Source organism: Asterias amurensis, chromosome 2 (genome assembly GCF_032118995.1).
Source record: "Asterias amurensis chromosome 2, ASM3211899v1".
Classification (NCBI taxonomy): domain Eukaryota; kingdom Metazoa; phylum Echinodermata; class Asteroidea; order Forcipulatida; family Asteriidae; genus Asterias; species Asterias amurensis.
Genome location: NC_092649.1, coordinates 22,456,731 through 22,479,100, shown reverse-complemented (window position 1 = coordinate 22,479,100; position 22,370 = coordinate 22,456,731). Strand labels below are relative to the sequence as shown.

At 41.4% G+C, this 22,370-nt stretch overlaps 2 long non-coding RNA genes across 4 annotated transcripts in view; one reads left to right on the top strand and one right to left on the bottom strand.

Moving 5' to 3' along the window:
- Window positions 1-22,370, bottom strand: part of LOC139954144 (uncharacterized) — a 193,462-nt gene that overhangs the window by 110,963 nt on the left and 60,129 nt on the right. The window lies entirely within an intron of this gene.
- On the top strand, window positions 9,413-21,138 carry LOC139933916 (uncharacterized). Of its 2 annotated transcripts, XR_011785654.1 has the most exons (4): window positions 9,413-9,507; window positions 15,467-15,730; window positions 17,548-17,748; window positions 18,350-21,138. It is a non-coding gene; the product is annotated as an uncharacterized lncRNA (long non-coding RNA). The 2 variants fall into 2 exon arrangements; XR_011785655.1 differs by lacking the exons at window positions 9,413-9,507; window positions 15,467-15,730 and adding an exon at window positions 15,831-16,010.

Below are 22,370 nucleotides of genomic sequence, written 5' to 3'. Positions count from 1 at the left end.
AATGCCGACCCAGCTGGATAAAAATACACAGGTTATTAGAAGATTGTGGACTTGTTAAAAAGTGAGGCTTGTGCTGTCTGTCGTGAAAGGATCCACTTGTAGGCGTTGTTTGGTGTTGAGGCATGCTTCTTACTTGGGTATGTTGGGACGAGAGAGACTGTGTCAAAACTGACAAAAATGTTAGATTGACTGAGGTGAATTTTCTTTAAAGTAAGTGATGTTGCATTTGATGTCTGTGATGGGTTTTCTAGGTAGGTGTCTGCCTAAACTTAACTATAAACCTATCCCTCACTCTCACATTCGCCTTAATCCTCAACCTAACCCTTTAACCCTTACTCTAAACGTTACTCTAACCCTAACTCACTTACAACACTTACAAGCACCGACTGACACTTGCTGATACCTACCGAGAAACCCCATGCCAGACATTGAATGCAGAAACCTCCAACCTGTTTTTTTATTTTTTTTATTTAGTCCCTAAGCCATCAGAAAATCAGAAACCCACATACGTCATCTTAGCCCTCTGCATCATCCTGCCCTCGGATCTTTGGTCAACCCAAGATGATTGTTTGTTTTCTCTTCATTTTTGATCTTTGTGCCTAGTGTTTGTTTTTTTGGTAACGGAACAGATGCTTGACAAATGCTATGGAAATGTGCAAGGAGTGTGAAAAAACTATCATCAAGCAGGGACAAAAGAGTACTTACAGGCAAAGATTGTAGCATGGAGATATGTCTGGAAACTAAGGGTCTGAAGATAAAGGCTGGGGAGACCATAGTGATGGTTAGTTGAATCATCAATGGACCAATGACGAGCTCTGGTACATGGCTGTGTGGTGTGTGTGGGAAGGGTGTAGCTGCAAAGTCAGTCCAGTGTAACATTTGTAGGACATGGGTTCACAGGTGATGTAGTTGCGTGAAAGGTAGAGTTGAGGCTGCTAGCATCACGTTCTTGACATGTTTGAGATGGTTGAGTCGTTCTGCTACCTTGATGACATGATGGGTGCCGAGGGAGCTATTCAGATGCAGCATTGAAATCCGGCATGAGGAGTGGATGGAAGAAGTTCAGAGAACTGGCCCCATTTTTTAAATAAAAGGGGCCGTCCCTGAAGATGAAGGGCTAGGTATACACCACCTTCAACTGCTACCCAAGTATGTTCAATGATTAAAACCATCTTAAACACTTGTAAGAACTAATGGCTACTCTAATGGCATGCTTGTAGTAGGCCTATAGGGATTGAGAGGTCTTTAAAACATCTGCCACACTGATGAGGCTACAGAGATGATTTTGTCATACATCAATTTCTGCAAAGCCATGATCATCCCAGAAAAGGTGTACACCTTCTAACACTTGCCCCAGTTTTTCACTGCCTGTATCAATGGTCTTTGGATATTGGTCTGAAGGTATTTATATCTTCTATGGTCAACTCTGATATCCAAAATGCCCAAACAAGTTGCTATGAACAATTATTGACCATGGCCACTTGGAATTGCTATGAAGTGTTTTGAGCAGATTATTAAATGTTTGTATTTGTCACAAACCACAGATCGATCCTTCAGTTTGCTTATAGAGCAAACAAGGTGTAGGAGATGCTGTCTTTACTTTACTGCACAAAAATGCTCATCTTGAAACAATACAGCGTCTTACGCTAGAGTTTCTTTTGGGATCTGTCATCCACAATTAATATAGGCTAAATTGTTGATGGATCAAATGCATAGCGTGGATGTAAACCCTATTAGTTGTGGATTTATAACAATAACAATAATAACAAAACATTCCCCAAATCGCTTAACAGCTAAATACAAAAGCTATAAGAAAAGAAAACTGAAAATAAATTTCTGAATTAAAACCCACAATAAAATTATATAAAATAGGCAAGTCCAGCTGTTACCTTAGTTAAACCATTAAACAAAAATACAAACTACAAAAGGATTCCAAAAATTCTGTAAAACTATAGTAATTAAAAATTAAAAAGTTAAAAGCGAAAAAGATTAGGGATTTGTTTAACAAAATTAACAAACCAATGACCTGAGCAGTACAGTGGTTTGTCTCATACCATCATAAAAATCATTATCAAATCTGCTAGTAGGTTGCATGGTCTGTTCTATTCCTGTGACATTATTAGGTATTTCATTGTGTTTGAACACTTGTTTTACCCATTAAGTAAGAAACCAGAAAGGAAACTGACTGGGTAGATCTTTAAAATGTTGGTTGAACAAGGTAAATTGACTGGAGCTGGACTTGCAATTCCTGCTCCCGTAAATTTGCCCTTGTTCAAACCCCCTTTTTTTTTTTTATATATGCCCTTGCAGGAATCGTTCGGAATGAGACAACAGATGTGTTGGAAGATGTGAAGGGAAGCATTCCATCAGGGCCTCATGCAATGGCAGCTTAAGTGGCTCAAGCCCCTAAAGTGCTATTTGATGCCATGAAGCTTTATTGTAGTGAAATCATTGCTTGATGGCAAGTTGCAGACAGAGACGCGGCCTGGGAAGCATAGGAGAATGAGATGTTCAAAACGTCTTCAACTGTGTGTATTCTGCTCAGATGTTGTCTAGCAACAAGGCGCACTCAGGTAAAACTGCTTAGAATTATTATTACATTAGTAAAAATACTTTGCTAAGGTTGTCCCTCTGGTGGAAGAGCCCATTATGAGTGCATACTTATGTTTATCTCTCATTGTGGTTCTCATGCCTCTGTTTGTTCATCAAAGAAATTTAAAATCACAACTTGCCCATTCAATTAAAGTTCTCACTTTATTTCCAGATGTGGTTGAACTATACCAAGATGCATGACTTTACAGCTTCTTGTTTGATGGGAAATCAAGCATTATCAATGTTTGTGTCAAGGTCGGATCTACACTCAAGCTTGCAAGAAGAAGAATGGAATCAGGTCAGTACAGATTGCATCAATTTTGTAAATCTATGCAAAGGCACTTGTTTGTGTAAGCACAGTGCCAAATATTACTTCTTATGTTATCACAAACAGCGTTGAAATTTGTAAATGATTCTGCATAAGTCATGCAGCATCACTTTTTGTGTCCTTCCAAGAGGAATTGCCCATTTTCATTGTTTGCGTATATTTCAGTGATGTTTTTAGAATGGACCATGCAATTACTACTCAGTATCAAAGATCAAGTTTGTAAGAAGGAATACCAGAATGAAACCCACTAGAAACGTGTATATCAAGCAAAAGTCATTGATTTATAGAAATGGTACTTTAAAAGTGTAAAATAGGAATAGACGAGATACCATCGCGACCCAGCAGTTTGCTCATAATAGTAATCAAAAGTAAAAATTAAACTCTTTTTATAAAGCGTCAAACCCATTAAAAATGCCCTCAAGCGCTTTACAACAATAAAAACTATCATTTAACCACAAAAAGCAAAATCATTAGAAGGTGAAAAATAACATCCCAAAAATATGATCATAAAACAATAAAGGTACAAGTACAAGTAAACAGATATATAATCAATCAAACATATTAGTAAAAAAACATGTAATATCTATCGATCCGAAAAAGTTACCCAAGATACACAACAGATTTCCTATTTTAAATTCAACCTGTAAATAAAAAAAGGTATAAAATACAATGAGAAGTGGGTGGAGGATCTTGGTAATATGTCTAGCCATGTTAGAGGTTGTTACGCCCCTGGATGCCATGATGGGGCAGAGGGGAACATCAGGATTGTGTATCTTGGGTTGATCGAAGAAACGAGGGCAGGAGGATGCAAAGGGCTTGGGATGACAGTAGATAGTTGTGATGATGGCTTGCCTGGTGATCTTGCATTTTTGTGGTGGGCATAGGGTTTCTTGGTAGGCGTCTGTTAGTGTTGGTCGACAGAATGTTAGTCACCCTCATGGTTCTAGTTGTGATGGATATGAAAACAGTGGCGTACATGATATAGATTGATTAGTCTTGAGGTATAGCTTAGATGGTGGCATTAGTTTGTTTTGGTTGTGTCTTGGTGGCTTAGTGTTTTTTAGGTTTGCAAGACCAGGGTGTGGACTTGCGTTAGGGTTAGAGTTAGGGTTGTGGTTGATTGTGGACTGTGGTCCTGTCCACCTCTTCTATTCCTGTCATTGAATGCAGAATCACCAAGCAGCTCTGATCTTTCCGTCAGGCTCAAGCCATCGCACACCCATATACTGTCATTTTAAGACCTGTGCACCCTCCTACCCTTGTTTCTTCAGTGAACCCAAGATACATAACCCTGATTTTCCTTCCACCCATCAAGAGATATTTATAGATAAATGAATAGATGAATATAAAGAGATATTAATAGATAAATAAAAAAAAAAGTTAAATAACTAAATTAATAACAATGAATTAACAAACAAGTAAATAAATAAATAAATAAATAAATAACAAAAAGAATAAAGAAATAAAAACAGTTTTATGAGCAAACCGCTGTGTCCCCGTGGGATTTCCTCTGTACATCATTTTACTAATTTACTTCTTAAAATAATTTCTCTATAGGCCTACCAATTACACTTTTACTGGCAATGATTGTGAATGAAACTTTCAAACCACAAGTTCTCCTCATTCGCACTGATCCGTTCATGCTGCTTATGGGTTTTATTGGCCAATAGTGGTCTTGAAGTATTTGTTTGGTTAAATAAAACAACTCGAGTCTACTTCACTGTACATACCGGTAGAGTCAAATTACTAATTTGCATGTTCCCTATGCCGCGAGGCAATAAATGCTTAAACTTTCACTCACACACACACAATAGCGCCCTCCACCGTCCTACCCACAACGCCCCGCGACATGCCTGCCACGTAGTCGTCCTCTTTTCTCTTAGTCCCGAGTGGGTAAGGACGTGATAAATCTGTGTCCAATAGTTCACCATTTTTGTGATAAAATAAGAGCGCCTTATCCTTTGCTGAGAGCTTTCCTAAAGACTAGAAGTTGTAGACTTATAGTTGTTGTTGTAGAGAGTTTGAGAAATATATAGTTTGATTTCTATGAGTTAAATTATGAGTAGTGTAAAGAAATTGGGGAGTGCTTCGACTGTCAATACCGGGGTTGTGTCCGTTCCCCGGGGACAGTCAGAGCTCTCGGAGGGCTGCACCCGCGACGCTCCATCGCCTAGCTCGCAGCACTTCAACCAGCCCCGCAGTTTTAGTCGGCTGCATCAGTTGGTGGACCCACCGATCAAAGAGTGGATGCTTTCCGCTCCCCCTTTTCGGTCAGCATGCGTGGGTCAACCAAATTGAAGGTCAAACGCCCCGGCAAGGCCAAAAAACTGGTGCCAGGGCAACGACCAAGAGAGGCAGTGCAAAGAGTGGCTCAATTCCGGAGTGCACCGCCCGCTCTACCAGCACCGCCTCGGGGTCTCTGAAGCCGGAGAGCTTCCCCCTCCACACGGCTCAGGGTACCCGGCCCGCACCAACCATGTGGATTTCCCCACAAAGCAACTCGTCCCTGAAGAGGATGAGTTTGGCTCAAGTGTTCAACGGCTCTTAATTGCTGAACTGCGCCTTGTCCAGAGGGACATGGCCCGGGTACTGGACCTTCCGGCCGAGTAAACGGATGACTCCCCTGTTGAACTGTGATCGTTTAAGAGGAGGACAGGCCCTGCTCCATGTGCGTATGTACTGATCGCATGGAGGGCATTATGTCAGCTTCTTCTTGGATTGCTTACCCCAAGTGGGCTGATTCATATTGTCGGTTCCCTGCCTGGGATTTTGATAAACATTTTTCGACCCAAGTTCTGCCGGACTCTGCGTCAGACAAACTGGCTGCAGACAGGGGGTCGACTTCCCCTAAACTTCCCTTTGCCAACAAAGTGTGTGGGAAAATGGAGGAGGTAATCAGGAAAATGGACTCGGCATCTCGCTTCGGCATGCGCACATCGTCCTTCTTGCTTCTCTTGTCCGGATACCTCACACTGGTCGGCTATGAGGACTCGGCAGTTCTGGTGGCGGCCCTACATTGTCTGGAAAACGGGCTGCGCACCGTCCTGGATCAAGACAGCAGTGCTGCCTCCACTGCACGCTACACGTCCTGGATCAAGACGGCAGTGCTGCCTCCACTGCATGCTACACAGTAATGGGAATGAGAGCTGGGTTTTTACCAATCTACAGGAGCACGACGGCGGTTCCATCAGGGATGCTCTAGACGGCAGTGCTTCCTCCTCCGCATGCTGCTCTATATTGGTGGAGTTGCAGCGGTGTCTTGATGTGGTGAAGTGGTGCTACAAGCTATCTAGGTGTTGATGGCACAGTGGGTTCAAGTGTTGTGGATGGCAGACTTGAAGTGTAGATAATGGAATAAAGGGTTGTATGGAAATCAGTCATTGTGTCTGCTTCTACTGTATGGACAAGGGTGCCATCTGCTTTTCTGGTGACTTGAACATCTAGGAAAGACATGGTGTTGTTCTTCTCTTGTTCCATGGTGAATTTGATCAGTGGCTGCTGGTTTATTAGGTGTTGGAGGAACTGCCTTACAGCTGGGTCAAACCTCAAAGGTATCATCAACATAGAAGAGCAGAGGCGAAGATCAACATTCTCGATGGAATCCAGTTGACAGTAGGAACAGAGTTCATACATGTATGAGCAAATCCGCCAGGACCAGGGTTAGAGGAGATCCAACGGCGACCCAGCTTGATAAAAATACACAGGTTATTAGAAGATTGTGGACTTGTTGAGAAGTGAGGCTTGTGCCGTCTGTCATGAAGGGATCCACTTGTAGGCGTTGTTTGGTGATGAGACATGCTTCTTACTTGGGTATGTTGGGACGAGAGAGACTGTGTCAAAACTGACAAAAATGTTAGATTGACTGAGGTGCATTTTCTTTAAAGTAAGTGATGTTGCATTTGATGTCTGTGATGGGTTTTCTAGGTAGGTGTCTGCCTAAACTTATTTATAAACCTATCCCTCACTCTCACATTCGCCTTAATCCTCAACCTAACCCTTTCACCCTTACCCTAAACATTACTCTAACCCTAACTCACTTACAACACTTACAGGCAGCGACTGACACTTGCGGATACCTACCGAGAAACCCCATACCAGACATTGAATGCAAAATCACCAACCAGTTTTTGGTTTTTTATTCAGTCCTTAAGCCATCAGAAAATCAGAAACCCACATACTGTCATCCTGCCCTCGGATCTTTGGTCAACCCATGATGATTGTTTGTTTTCTCTTCATTTTCTATCTTTGTGCCTAGTGTTTGTTTTTTGGTAACGGAACGGATGCTTGACAAATGCTATGGAAATGTGCAAGGAGTGTGAAAAAAAATATCATCAAGCAGAGACAAAAGAGTACTTACAGGCAAAGATTGCAGCATGGAGAGCTTGTCTGGAAACTAAGGGTCTGAAGATAAAGGCTGGGAAGACCATAGTGATGGTTAGTTGAATCATCAGTGGACCAATGACGAGCTCTGGTACATGGCTGTGTGGTGTGTGTGGGAAGGGTGTAGCTGCAAAGTCAGTCCAGTGTAAAATTTGTAGGACATGGGTTCACAGGTGATGTAGTTGCGTGAAAGGTAGTCTTCAGGCTGCTAGCATCACGTTCTTGACATGTTTGAGATGGTTGAGTCGTTCTGCTACCTTGATGACATGATGGGTGCCGAGTGAGCTATTCAGATGCAGCATTGACATCCGGCATGAGGAGTTGATGGAAGAAGTTCAGGGAGCTGGCCCCATTTTTTAAATAAAAGGGGCCGTCCCTGAAGATGAAGGGCTAGGTATACACCACCTTCAATGATTAAATCCATCTTAAACACTTGTAAGAACTATGGCTACTCTAATGCCATGCTTGTAGTAGGCCTATAGGGATTGAGAGGTCTTTAAAACATCTGCCACACTGATGAGGCTACAGAGATGATTTTGGCATACATCAATTTCTGCAAAGCCATGATCATCCCAGAAAAGGTGTACACCTTCTAACACTTGCCCCAGTTTTTCACTGCCTATATCAATGGTCTGTGGATATTGGTCTGAAGTTATTTATATCTTCTATGATCAACTCTGATGTCCAAAATGCCCAAACCAGTTTCTATGAACAATTATTGACCCTGGCCCTTTGGAATTCCTATGAAGTGTTTTGAGCAGATTATTAAATGCATGTATTTGTCACAAACCAAAGATCGATCCATCAGTTTGCTTATAGAGCAAAACAAGGTGTAGGAGATGCTGTCTTTACTTTACCGCACAAAAAATATGCTCATCTTTAAACTATACAACGTCTTACGCTAGAGTTTTCTTTTTGGATCTGTCATCTGCAATTAATATAGGCTAAATTGTTGATGGATCAAATGCATAGCGTGGATGTAAACCCTATTAGTTGTGGATTTATAACAATAACAATAATAACAAAACATTCCCCAGATCGCTTAACAGCAAAATAAAAAGCTATAAGAAAACAAAACTGAAAGTAAATTTCCGAATTAAAACCCACAACAAAATTATATAAAATAGGCAAGTCCAGCTGTTACCTAAATTAAACCATTAAAAAAACTACAAACTACAAAAGGATTCCCAAAATTCTGTAAAACTATAGTAATTAAAAATTAAAAAGTTAAAAGCGAAAAAGATTATGGATTTGTTTAACTGTTCGATAGCAGAGCGTTTGTCGCAGTAATGTTTACGTTTTGGGGGTTTAACAAAGAAAAATTTACAAACCAATGACCTGTGTTGTACAGTGGTTTGTCTCATAACATCATAAAAATCATTAAAAAATGGTATTATCAAATCTGCTAGTAGGTTGCATGGTCTGTTCTATTCCTGTGACATTATTAGGTTTTTCATTGTGTTTTGTACACTTGTTTTACCCATTAAGTAAGAAACCAGAAAGGAAACTGACTGGGTAGATCTTTAAAATGTTGGTTGAACAAGGCAAATTGACTGGAGCTGGACTTGCAAGTCCTGCTCCCGTAAATTTGTCCTTGTTCAAACGCCATTTCTTTTTTTATATGCCCTTGCAGGAATCGTTCGGAATGAGACAGATGTGTTGGAAGATGTGAAGGGAGGCATTCCATCAGGGCCTCATGCAATGGCAGCTTAAGTGGCTCAAGCCCCTAAAGTGCTATTTGATGCCATGAAGCTTTATTGTAGTGAAATCATTGCTTGATGGCAAGTTGCAGATAGAGACACGGCCTGGAAAGCATAGGAGAATGAAATGTTCAAAAACGTCTTCAACTGTTTGTGTTCTGCTCAGATGTTGTCTAGCAACAAGGGGCACTCAGGTAATACTGCTAAGAATTATTATTACATTAGTAAAATTACTTTGCTAAGGTTGTCCCCCTGGTGGAAGAGCCCATTATGAGTGCATACTTATGTTTATCTCTCATTGTGGTTCTCATGCCTCTGTTTGTTCATCACAGAAATTTAAAATCACAACTTGCCATTCAATTAAAGTTCTCACTTTATTTCCAGATGTGGAACTTTACCAAGATGCATGACTTTACAGCTTCTTGTTTGATCGGAAATCAAGCATTATCAATGTTTGTGTCAAGGTCGGATCTACACTCAAGCTTGCAAGAAGAAGAATGGTATCAGGTCAGTACAGATTGCATCAATTTTGTAAATCTATGCAAAGGCACTTGTTTGTGAAAGCACAGTGCCAAATGTTACTTCTTATGTTATCACAAACAGCGTTGAAATTTGTAAATGATTCTGCATAAGTCATGCAGCGACACTTTTTGTGTCCTTCCAAGAGGAATTGCCCATTTTCATTGTTTGCGTATATTTCAGTGATGTTTTTAGAATGGACCATGCAATTACTACGCAATATCAAAGATCAAGTGTGTAAGGAATACCAGAATGAAACCCACTAGAAACGTGTATATCAAACAAAAGTAATTGATTTATAGAAATGGTACTTTAAAAATGTAAAATAGGAATAGACGAGATACCATTGCGACCCAGCAGTTTGCTCATAATAGTAATAATAAGTAAAAATTAAACACATTTTATAAAGCGCCAAATCCATTAAAAATGACCTCAAGCGCTTTACAACAATTAAAACTATCATGTAACCACAAAAAGCAAAATCATTAGAAGGTGAAAAATAACATCCCAAAAATATGATCATAAAACAATAAAGGTACAAGTACAAGTAAACAGAATATAATCAATCAAACATATAGTAAAAAAACATGTAGTTACCCAAGATACACAACAGATTTCCTATTTTAAATGCAACCTGTAAATAAAAAAGGTATAAAATACAATGAGAAGTGGGTGGAGGATCTTGGTAATATGTCTAGCCATGTTAGAGGTTGGTAAGCCCCTGGATGCCATAATGGGGCAGAGGGAAACATCAGGATTGTGTATCTTGGGTTGATCGAAGAAACAAGGGCAGGAGGATGCAAAGGGCTTGGGATGACAGTAGATAGTTGTGATGATGGCTTGCCTGGTGATCTTGCATTTTTGTGGTGGGCATAGGGTTTCTTGGTAGGCGTCTGTTAGTGTTTGTCGACAGAATGTTAGTCACCTCATGGTTCTAGTTGTGATGGATATGACAACAGTGGCGGACATGATATAGATTGATTAGTCTTGAGGTATAGCTTAGATGGTGGCATTAGTTTGTTTTGGTTGTGTCTTGGTAGCTTAGTGTTTTTTAGGTTTGCAAGACCAGGGTGTGGACTTGAGGTAGGGTTAGAGTTAGGGTTGTGGTTGATTGTGGACTGTGGTCCTGTCCACCTCTTCTATTCCTGTCATTGAATGCAGAATCACCAAGCAGCTCTGATCTTTCCGTCAGGCTCAAGCCATCGCACACCCATATACTGTCATTTTAAGACCTGTGCATCCTCCTACCCTTGTTTCTTCAGTGAACCCAAGATACATAATCCTGATTTTCTTTCCACCCATCAAGAGATATTTATAGATAAATGAATAGATAAATATAAAGAGATACTTATTGATAAATAAAAATAAAAAATTAAATAACTAAATTAATTACAATAAATTAACAAGCAAGTCAATAAATAAATAAATAACAAAAAGAATAAAGAAATAAAAAACAGTTTTATGAGCAAACCGCTGTGTCCCCATGGGATTTCCTCTGTACCTCATTTTACTAATTTACTTCTTAAAATAATTTCTCTATAGGCCTACCAATTACACTTTTACTGGCAATGATTGTGAAAGAAACTCTCAAACCACAAGTTCTCCTCATTCGCACTGATCCATTCATGCTGCTTATGGGTTTTATCGGGCACTAGTGGTCTTGAAGTATTTGTTTGGCTAAATAAAACAACTTGAGTCTACTTCACTGTACTTACCGGTAGAGTCTAATTACTAATTTGCATGTTCCCTATGCCGTGAGGCAATAATGCTAAAACTTCACTCACACACACACACACAATAGCGCCCTGCACCGTCCTACCCACAATATCCCGCGACATGCCTGCCACGTAGTCGTCCTCTTTTCTATTAGCCGCGAGTGGGTAAGGACGTAATAAATCTGTGTCCAATAGTTCACCGTTTTTGTGATAAAATAAGAGCGCCTTATCCTTTGCTGCAAGAGCTTTCCTAAAGACTAGAAGTTGTAGACTTATAGTTGTTGTAGAGAGTTTGAGAAACATATAGTTCGATTTCTATGAGTTAAATTATGAGTAGTGTAAAGAAATTGGGGAGGGCTTCGACTGTCAATACTGGGGTTGCGTCCGTTCCCGGGGGACAGTCAGAGCTCTCGGAGGGCTGCACCCGCGACACTCCGTCGCCTGGCTCGCAGCCCTTCAACCGGCCCCGCAGTTTCTTTCGGCTGCATCAGTTGTTGGACCCACCGATCAAAGAGGGGATGCTTTCGATCCCCTCTTCTGTCAGCATGCTTGGGTCAACCCAATTGAAGGTCAAACGCCCCGGCAAGGCCAAAACACTGGTGCCAGGGCAACGACCAAGAGAGGCAGTGCAAAGAGTGGCTCCATTCCGGAGTGCACCGTCCACTCTCCCAGCACCGCTTTGGGGTCTCTGAAGCCGGAGAGCTTCCTCCTCCACATGGCTCAGGGTACCCCGCCATCACCAACCACGTGGATTCCACCACAAAGCAACTCATCCCCCAAAGAGGACGAGTTGGGCTCAAGTGTTCAACGGCTCTCAATTGCTGAACTGCGCCTTGTCCAGAGGGACATGGCCCGGGTACTGGACCTTCCGGCCGAGAAAACGGATGACTCCCCTGTTGAACGGCGATCGTTTAAGAGGAGGACAGGCTCTGCTCCGTGTGCATATGTACTGATCTTATTGAGGGCATTATGTCAGCTTCTTCTTGGATCGTTACCCCAAGCGGGCTGATTCATATTGTCGGTTCCCTGCCTGGGATTTCGATAAATATTTTTGGACCCAAGTCTTGCCGGACTCCGCGTCAGACAAACTGGCTGCGGACAGGGGGTAGATTTCCCATAACTTTCCGTTTGCCAACAAATTGTGTGGGAAAATGGAGGAGGTAATCAGGAAAATGGACTTGGGGTCTCGCTTCGGCATGCGCACATCGTCCTTCTTGTTTCTCTTGTCTGGATACCTCACACTGGCCGTCTATGAGGACTTGGCAGTTCCGGCTGATATGATGGTGGCAGCCCTCCATTGTCTGGAAAGCGGGCTGCACACTGTCCTGGATCAAGAGCTGGTTTTTTACCAATCTACAGGAGCGCGACGGCGATTCCATCAATGAAGCTCTAGACGGCAGTGCTTCCTCCTCCGCATGCTGCTCTATATTGGTGTAGTTGCAGCGGTGTCTTGATGTGGTGAAGTGGTGCTACAAGCTATCTAGGTGTTGATGGGACAGTGGGTTCAAGTGTTGTGGATGGCAGACTTGAAGTGTAGATAATGGAAGGAAGGGTTGAATGGAAATCAGTCATTGTTGTCTGCTTCCGGTGTACTTTAGTGTTTGGACAAAGGTGCCATCTGCTTTTCTGGTGACTTGAACATCTAGGAAAAACATGGTGTTGTTCTTCTCTTGTTCCATGGTGAATTTGATCAGTGGCTGCTGGTTTATTAGGTGTTGGAGGAACTGCCTTGCAGCTGGGTAAAACCTGAAAGGTATCATCAACATAGAAGAGCAGAGGCGAAGATCAACATTCTCGATGGAATCCAGTTGACAGTTGGAACAGAGTTCATACATGTATGAGCAAATTTGCCAGAACCAGTAATACAGGAGATCCAATGCCGACCCAGCTGGATAAATGTACACAGGTTATTAGAAGTTTGTGGACTTGTTGAGAAGTGAGGCTTGTGCTATCTGTTATGAAAGGATCCACTTGTAGGCGTTGTTTGGTGATGAGACATGCTTCTTACTTGGGTATGTTGGGACGAGAGAGACTGTGTCACAACTGACAAAAATGTTAGATTGACTGAGGTGAATTTTCTTTAAAGTAAGTGATGTTGCATTTGATGTCTGTGATGGGTTTTCTAGGTAGGTGGCTGCCTAACCCCAACTATAAACCTATCCCTCACTCTCACATTCGCCTTAATCCTCAACCTAACCCTTTAACCCTTACTCTAAACGTTACTCTAACCCTAACTCACTTACAACACTTACAGGCACTGACTGACACTTGCGGATACCTACCGAGAAACCCCATACCAGACATTGAATGCAAAATCTCCCACCGGTTTGGTTTTTTTATTCAGTCCCTAAGTCATCAAAAAATCAGAAACCCACATACGTCATCTTAGCCCTCTGCATCATCCTGCCCTTGGATCTTTGGTCAACCCAAGATGATTGTTTGTTTTCTCTTCATTTTCTATCTTTGTGCCTAGTGTTTGTTTTTTGGTAACGGAACGGATGCTTGACAAATGCTATGGAAATGTGCAAGGAGTGTGAAAAAAACTATCATCAAGCAGAGACAAAAGAGTACCTACAGGCAAAGATTGCAGCATGGAGAGCTTGTCTGGAAACTAAGGGTCTGAAGATAACGGCTGGGAAGACCATAGTGATGGTTAGTTAAATCATCAGTGGACCAATGACGAGCTCTGGTACATGGCTGTGTGGTGTGTGTTGGAAGGGTGCAGATGCAAAGTCAGTCCAGTGTAAAATTTGTAGGACATGGGTTCACAGGTGATGTAGTTGCGTGAAAGGTAGTCTTCAGGCTGCTAGCATCACGTTCTTGACATGTTTGAGATGGTTGAGTCGTTCTGCTACCTTGATGACATGATGGGTGCCGAGTGAGCTATTCAGATGCAGCATTGACATCCGACATGAGGAGTTGATGGAAGAAGTTCAGGGAGCTGGCCCCATTTTTTAAATAAAAGGGGCCGTCCCTGAAGATGAAGGGCTAGGTATACACCACCTTCAATGATTAAATCCATCTTAAACACTTGTAAGAACTATGGCTACTCTAATGGCATGCTTGTAGTAGGCCTATAGGGATTGAGAGGTCTTTAAAACATCTGCCACACTGATGAGGCTACAGAGATGATTTTGGCATACATCAATTTCTGCAAAGCCATGATCATCCCAGAAAAGGTGTACACCTTCTAACACTTGCCCCAGTTTTTCACTGCCTATATCAATGGTCTTTGGATATTGGTCTGAAGTTATTTATATCTTCTATGATCAACTCTGATATCCAAAATGCCCAAACCAGTTTCTATGAACAATTATTGACCCTGGCCCTTTGGAATTCCTATGAAGTGTTTTGAGCAGATTATTAAATGCATGTATTTGTCACAAACCAAAGATCGATCCATCAGTTTGCTTATAGAGCAAAACAAGGTGTAGGAGATGCTGTCTTTACTTTACCGCACAAAAAATATGCTCATCTTTAAACTATACAACGTCTTACGCTAGAGTTTTCTTTTTGGATCTGTCATCCGCAATTAATATAGGCTAAATTGTTGATGGATCAAATGCATAGCGTGGATGTAAACCCTATTAGTTGTGGATTTATAACAATAACAATAATAACAAAACATTCCCCAAATCGCTTAACAGCAAAATAAAAAGCTATAAGAAAACAAAACTGAAAGTAAATTTCTGAATTAAAACCCACAATAAAATTATATAAAATAGGCAAGTCCAGCTGTTACCTTAGTTAAACCATTAAAAAAAAATACAAACTACAAAAGGATTCCAAAAATTCTGTAAAACTATAGTAATTAAAAATTAAGAAGTTAAAAGCAAACAAAAATTATGGATTTGTTTAACTGTTCGATAGCAGAGCGTTTGTCGCAGTAATGTTTAAGTTTTGGGGGTTTAACAAAGAAAAATTTACGAACCAATGACATGTGTAGTACAGTGGTTTGTCTCATATCATCATAAAAATCATTAAAAAGTTGTTTTATCAAATCTGCTAGTAGGTTGCATGGTCTGTTCTATTCCTGTGACATTATTAGGTTTTCATTGTGTTTTGTACACTTGTTTTACCCATTAAGTAAGAAACCAATTAGGAAAATGACTGGGTAGATCTTTAAAATGTTGGTTGAACAAGGCAAATTGACTGGAGCTGGACTTGCAAGTCCTGCTCCCGTAAATTTGCCCTTGTTCAAACCCCATTTCTTTTTTTATATGCCCTTGCAGGAATCGTTCGGAATGAGACAACAGATGTGTTGGAAGATGTGAAGGGAGGCATTCCATCAGGGCCTCATGCAATGGCAGCTTAAGTGGCTCAAGCCCCTAAAGTGCTATTTGATGCCATGAAGCTTTATTGTAGTGAAATCATTGCCTGATGGCAAGTTGCAGATAGAGACGCGGCCTGGAAAGCATAGGAGAATGAGACGTTCAAAAACATCTTCAACTGTGTGTATTCTGCTCAGATGTTGTCTAGCAACAAGGGGCACTCAGGTAATACTGCCAAGAATTATTATTACATTAGTAAAAATACTTTGCTAAGGTTGTCCCCCTGGTGGAAGAGCCCATTATGAGTGCATACTTATGAGTACACTTCACTCTACTGACCTGTAGAGCGAATACTACAATTGCATTGTTCCCTATGCCGGCAGGCAAAAAGCTAAGAGTTTTACACACAATAGCGCCCTCAAGAGTCCTATCCCCAACGCCCTGTGACATGCGCACCACGTCGGCAGCCTCTCTTTCTCTTAGCCGGCAAAGGCAGCGGACGTAAGTAAGTGATTGTCCGTATTGGGGTAGATTCTTTGCCCCTTTTAGCTATAATAAGAGTGTAGTTTAGCAGCTATCCTATAGCAGGATAGTCTGTAAGTGTTGAGAATTTCTAGTAGAGTTGTTGAGAAATTCTAAAGTGAGATTTAATAAAATATGAGTTATAAGAAATTGGGGAGGACAGGGCTTGTCGACGTAGGGGGGACCTACATCCCTCCGAGACAGCCCAAGTCCTTGGGGGATTGCGACGGTGACATTACGTCGACGCCAAAGCTATCTCCCAGTCAGCCCCCTCAGCCATCGCCAGCTGCCGGGGCTGACGGATCTGTAACCGGCCGAGCGGGGGACCTACGGTCTCACCGTCTCTGCCTGGATCCCCCCGACAGCAGGGGAAACGCCCCGGTAAGGCCAAAAAATTGCCTAGTATCTGGGTGACACCCAAGAAGGGACGAGTTGGTAAGCTGGACTCCACTACGAGGCTCGCCCCATCGATCCCAGGCCAGCCAGCGGTGCACGCACAGCCAGAGGGGGTACCCCTCCACGGCTCGGTGCACCCAGGGCTGAGTACATGTACAGGGTATGCACAGCCGGAGAAATTACCTCTCCACGGCTCGGTGCACCCGGCCCCCCACAGTGCACACGCAAGTACCGCGGTGCCCAGGGATGGCCTTTTGTATCGCTGCCCTGACCAGGCAGCCTGCGCTATCGGGCTCGGGGCGCTGGCGGTTGCCAAGGAGATTGGCAACGGGGTACAGACCCCCTGGGGCCCCGTCGGATCGCTACGTTCCGAAAGGTCGGCCTCCACTTCAGGGTTTACCCGCTGCTTGGGTATTCCCGCCCGGCAGCCGCCCTCCGATACTACATAGGACTTTGCTTTGGGGACGCCCCTCCAAAAAGGGCAAGAAAGCCCGCCCTCGAGTCCCAGCTCAAGCGGCTCTTCCTCCGGTTGTCCCCACCGTGACAAACGTCAAAAGGGTGGGGACCCGATCTCGAGGGAAGAATTTTTAGAAGCTTTTCACACCCTCGCGGCCTCAATTACGGGTCGTCACGAGGGTGGTGGACAAGGCCCGTCTGACTTAGCCACCGAACTGGTGCCCCATAGTCAACACGGCCGTGGGTGGCTTGCACTGGGCCAATGGGGACTCCCCCACACGGCTAGCAGTGCGCCAGATTCTCCCCTCACAACCGCCCGCTAACCCGTACGTTCAGGGGCGTGTGGCTACCACCCAATGGGACCCCCCCCCCCCCCCCCCCCCCCCCGGGGGGCCCGCCTTGCATCAGTCTGCACCCGTCGGCGGCCTTTGAGTCTGACCACGGGCGCCGTGATGAGGCCGGTTCAGAATCCCGTTCCTCGTTGACATCTCGTCCCTCCGACTCGACCGACTCGGCCAATGAGGAGGACGAGCTGGTCAGCTCCATCCAACGGTTGCCAGTCTCCGGACCGAGCTACGCTTGGATCGTCGACCGTTTCATTGGAGAGTGTGGTGGAGAGGCGAAGTATTGTTCCTAACAGCAGAATGTTTGTTTTTGTTTGCTTGCAGGGCTCGATAAGCGACTCGAGTCAAAAGGCTGCTAGAGCGTTGTATGTAGTCTGTTACATGCAGTCACGCCTTGGATACTTCATCAACCTGAAGAAGAGCCAATTGCAGCCGGTTTCACGGATGGTGCATTTGGGTCTAGGGGTTTGTTGAAACTCCCTATCTTTCTGGATCCCGGATAAGAAGAAGTGCTCATTCGCCCGTGTAAGAGAGGACATGCGTATCTGTTTTATGAAAAATAAAAAACAAAACCAAATAATCGTTATGTGGGATTTCTTGAAAATTTACAAGGCAGAAATACAATCTTGGAAGGTTTGACGTAACACCATATAATGACAGTCTTTCTGTGAGTTGGCGTAGTTTTGAAAAGAACTTTACAGGAGTTAATGCAAAACCAGAACATAAGGAGTCCACATGCAACAAAACCATGGGGGCAGGTTTTCTTTATGTCTGATAGAAAACCTGACCTGACCTTATAATAAAAACAGAAAGACGGTACTGGAATTTATGCTTTAAATCTTTCTTTTTCCGGGGGTTATTTTGTAATTCCGAAATCCTGACCTTTTGCCCTTTAGTTTCAAATGGACAGGTTGCCGTTATTGTTAATCCCTGTATTCGGCTCAATGAGATGTTAAGTATGAGTAGTATGAGTAGTAGATTGTTATTATAAAAACATAAGTAAGTTCAGCATGTTTCCACAATAATTCTGATGGTTGGAAAGTCTTGATTACCTACTGAGTTGTGGTAACCAATATTTTTTTTTATACAAGTGATTTTTTCTTATTTGAATTTTTTATTTGTGCAGTACTTTGATAACATCTTCAAGGTTATGGCTCCTGAATTGACTGCAAACTTGCAAAGGTTTGGATCCCCATTGGGAGAGAAGAGATCAGGTGAGGAGGGCAACTCGAGGAATGTGCCCCCCCCCCCCCGTTACTTTTTAAGCTTGATGCGGCCATGGACTGACACTTCACTCCCAAAACTCAGTGCATGCATGAAGGACATTCACCAATGGGCGACTACGAACAAGATGCTAATTGCCGCAAAAACAGTGGGTTTTTTTTGTTTGTTTTTTTTCATCAAGATTTTTGAAACAGCCAAATCACTTTCATCATAGTTGGAGATGTAAAGTTAATACACTCATCAGAAGCAAGAAATCTCAGTGCAGTCATGGATGAACATCTATCACTGAAAGCCCATGTCAACATCCTATTATGCTTCTCTTCAATGCCTGCCATCCGAAAGATTTTATTTTTTATTTAATTTTTTTGAAAATGATGATCCACACAATTATGTTGTACCTGGAACTTGTTTGGTTTTTCTTTTTGTGTTGTTGACCTAACACAACCGACAAGTTTGTTGAAGCAAACTTTTGACTCATCAAAATGTTGAACCGTTTTAGTTCAGAAAGTAAATGGAAAACCTCACAGTTTTGAAGTACATGAGTTTATTATCCATTACTTTTATTCCACTACTTTAAAAGTTATTCTGTCCAACCAGGTCTATGTCATAAAAAACTCTTCCATAGCCTAAAATAGGTCTCCAAAATGTTTAGATAAAATTAATGAAATCATTGATTGTGATTGAAATTGTTGAGTTTGAGATGTGATGATTTTTAGCAAGACAGTTTTAATAACAAGTAATGAGCCTGACAATTGAATGTTGCCTGACACTCCTAAAGGGACACTTCGTTTTTGAGTTGGGTGTTTTTGGCTTTAGAAAGTGCTTGCTATGAAGTGGATGTGGTTGCAAGTAGGTTTTAAAACTAGAAATTAACGATCCACACAAATAAACCTGAAATGGTATTTGCATGGGATTGCAGTGACATAGTCTGCCATTTTGTTGAAGCAAATTCTAGACTCCTAAAAAATGGCAGACTATTTAAAAAGTACACAAGTAAATGGAAGTTTTGACTAAAGAAAGAAAAAAAAAGGAAGTAAAAAAAAACAAAAAAACACAGTTTTGATAGTGTAAATTATTATACATTGTACACTACATGTACTTTCAAAACAGGTTTCCAACCAGATAATAACAAAATATTACATAACATGAAAGACAGTGGATACTATCTGTGGGTTAATTCTCAAAATAATCATTAGCATATGACCTTACTTGGTAACTAGTAATGGGGAGCTGTTGATAGCTGTTGTTTTCAAGAAAGAAGTAGTTTTGCTCAAATTTGATTTCGGTACCTGAGATTTTGAATTTGAAGTCTCGAAATCAAGCATCTGAATGCACACAACTTCGTGTGACAAGGTGTTTTTTCTTCCATTATTATCTCGCAACTTTGACGACTGAGAAAGAAGTAATTTTCCTCAAATTGGACTTCGGTACCTCGGATTTATAATTTGAGGTCTCGAAATCAAGCATCTGAATGCACACAACTTCGTGTGACAAGGTGTTTTTTCTCTTATTAGTATCTCGCAACTTTGACGACTGATTAATCTCAAATTTTCACAGGTTTGTTATTTTATGCATATATTGAGATACATCAAGTGAGAAGACTGATCTTAGACAAATTACCAACAGTGTCCAGTGTCTTTAAAGGGACATGTTGGCTGTTTGTGGCTTTAGAAAGTGCCTGCTATGAAAAGATTGTTGTTAATATGTTTCAAATTGATTGATCCACACTACCTGGAAATTGTTTGGTTTTCTGTTTACCCTCTTGATCACATTCTGTCATTTTGTTGAAGCAAATGCTTGACTCCCCAAAATGGCTGACTATTTTAGTTCACAGAGTAATTGGAAAACCTCACAGTTTTGAGGCACATTAGTGTAAATATTGATACCCTACATTTAAAACATGTGTCCAACCAGGGCCAAAATTTATAAAGCTGTTATACAGAAAACACTGTTGACAAATTACTTTGCTAATACAAGTATAATTGAGTGGGGCACCTAAGTCACAACAGTGTGAAACTTAAAGGAACGTTACAGAGCTGGGAGACACAAAAGTCACAGAAGATCAAAAATATGAATAGCAAAACTGTGTGAGGTATTTATGAATGTTGAATTACATCACATGCCAAAAGGAACATGTATCATCTGGGTTTAGTGTTTTGTGCTCAAGAAAGATATTGCTATGAAAGAATGAATATGGTTGGAAAGATGTTTCAAATTTAGTAAATAATGACCCACATAAATATACCTGAAAATTGTTTAGTTTTCTGTTTATACCCTCTTGAACTGTCTGCCATTTTGTTGAAGCAAATTCATTATCTAAAGAGCCAAATTTTAAAGCAATGTATTTCTAAAAGGCTTTAATAAATATTATTTGTTGAAAATTGAGATGAATTTACAAAATACAAATTTTGATTTTGAGTACTAATCCTGACCTTCTAATTGAAATAGAGAAATGACGAATTGTTTGAGTGTGTTTTGTCAAAAGCATGTATGATTTTGCATGGATTCTTTGTTGCTCTGCAACAGAAGGGGCTTAAATTTGTTTGAGCCAAATGATCAAAGAATGCCCCCGACAACTCTTCATATTTCAGTGTCTTTGATGATTTTCACTTTTTTTATTTATTTGTTGTTGTCCACTTGTTGTAAAGTGTTCTGTGGAGATTGTGTAATAAAATAAACAAAGTTCATTGATTCTGTGAATATGGTGTGCGGACATAACTTTATGTTTTTCTTATGATAAAAGCCAATTTTATTTAGCAGCCTCCTTGCAATAAGCCACTTCGGAATGTCAGTGGCGCATGTCTGTTACTGTTGACAACGCATTTTGTCTATCTCCCTTTATCTTTTGGCAATACTTTGTCTATCTCCCTTAACCTTTTGACAACACTTTGTCTATCTCCCTTAACCTTTTGACAATACCAGTGGGTATTGTCAAAAGGTTAAGGAATAAAGACAAAATACGTTGTCAGCAGTAACAGACATGCGCCACTGACATTCCGAAGTGGCTTATTCCCCATTGGCCACTAGCACCAAGGTCTTCTTCTCCCCGCAATCTGAACCACAGCAGCCAGAAAATGGGTGTTCTTTGACTAACTTTTAATTTAAAATTGTTGATACGATGGTTTAAAATTAAACTCGAACATATGATTAGTAAGAAGGAGCAGTGGCCCAGTGGAAGGGCTCCCGACTCCATACCCAAAGGTAGTGGGTTCGAATCATGGGTGTTCTTTTACTAAGTTTTAATTTCAAATTGTTGTTACGAAGGGTTAAAATTAAACTCGAACACATGATTAGTAAGACGGAGCATTGGCCCAGTGGAAGGGTACTGTGTTACTAAGTTTAAATTTGAAATTGTTGATACGAAGGTTTCAAATTAAACTCGAACACATGATTAGTAAGAAGGAGCAGTGGCCCAGTGGAAGGGCTCCCGACTCCATACCCAAAGGTACTTGGTTCGAATCATGGGTCTTTTGTTTACTAAGTTTTAATTTAAAATTGTTGATACGAAGGTATAAAATTAAACTCGAACACTTCATGAGCAAGAATGAGCAGTGGCCCAGTGGAAGGGTTCCCGACTCCATTCCCAAAGGTACTGGGTTCGAATCATGGGTGTTCTTTTACTAAGTTTGAATTTAAAATGCAGAGTTCTTTTGATTGTTGGAAACAGTTTCTATTGTAAAACAGAATTTCAGAAGCTTTATACTGTGAAACTTCTCAGATTCAACACATAAATACATACAGTGTACCTACATTGACACATTAATTTTAACTTAAATGTAGGGGCATGCATGCATGAGGGTCTGCACGTTTATAGCCCAGTGGCAGAAGTTTGTGCAGTAAAGACAAGACAAGGCAGTACCATAAACAGGTTCACAGGCAAAATATTTCTTGGAACTATCCGTTCAATTGTTTTAATACTTTAT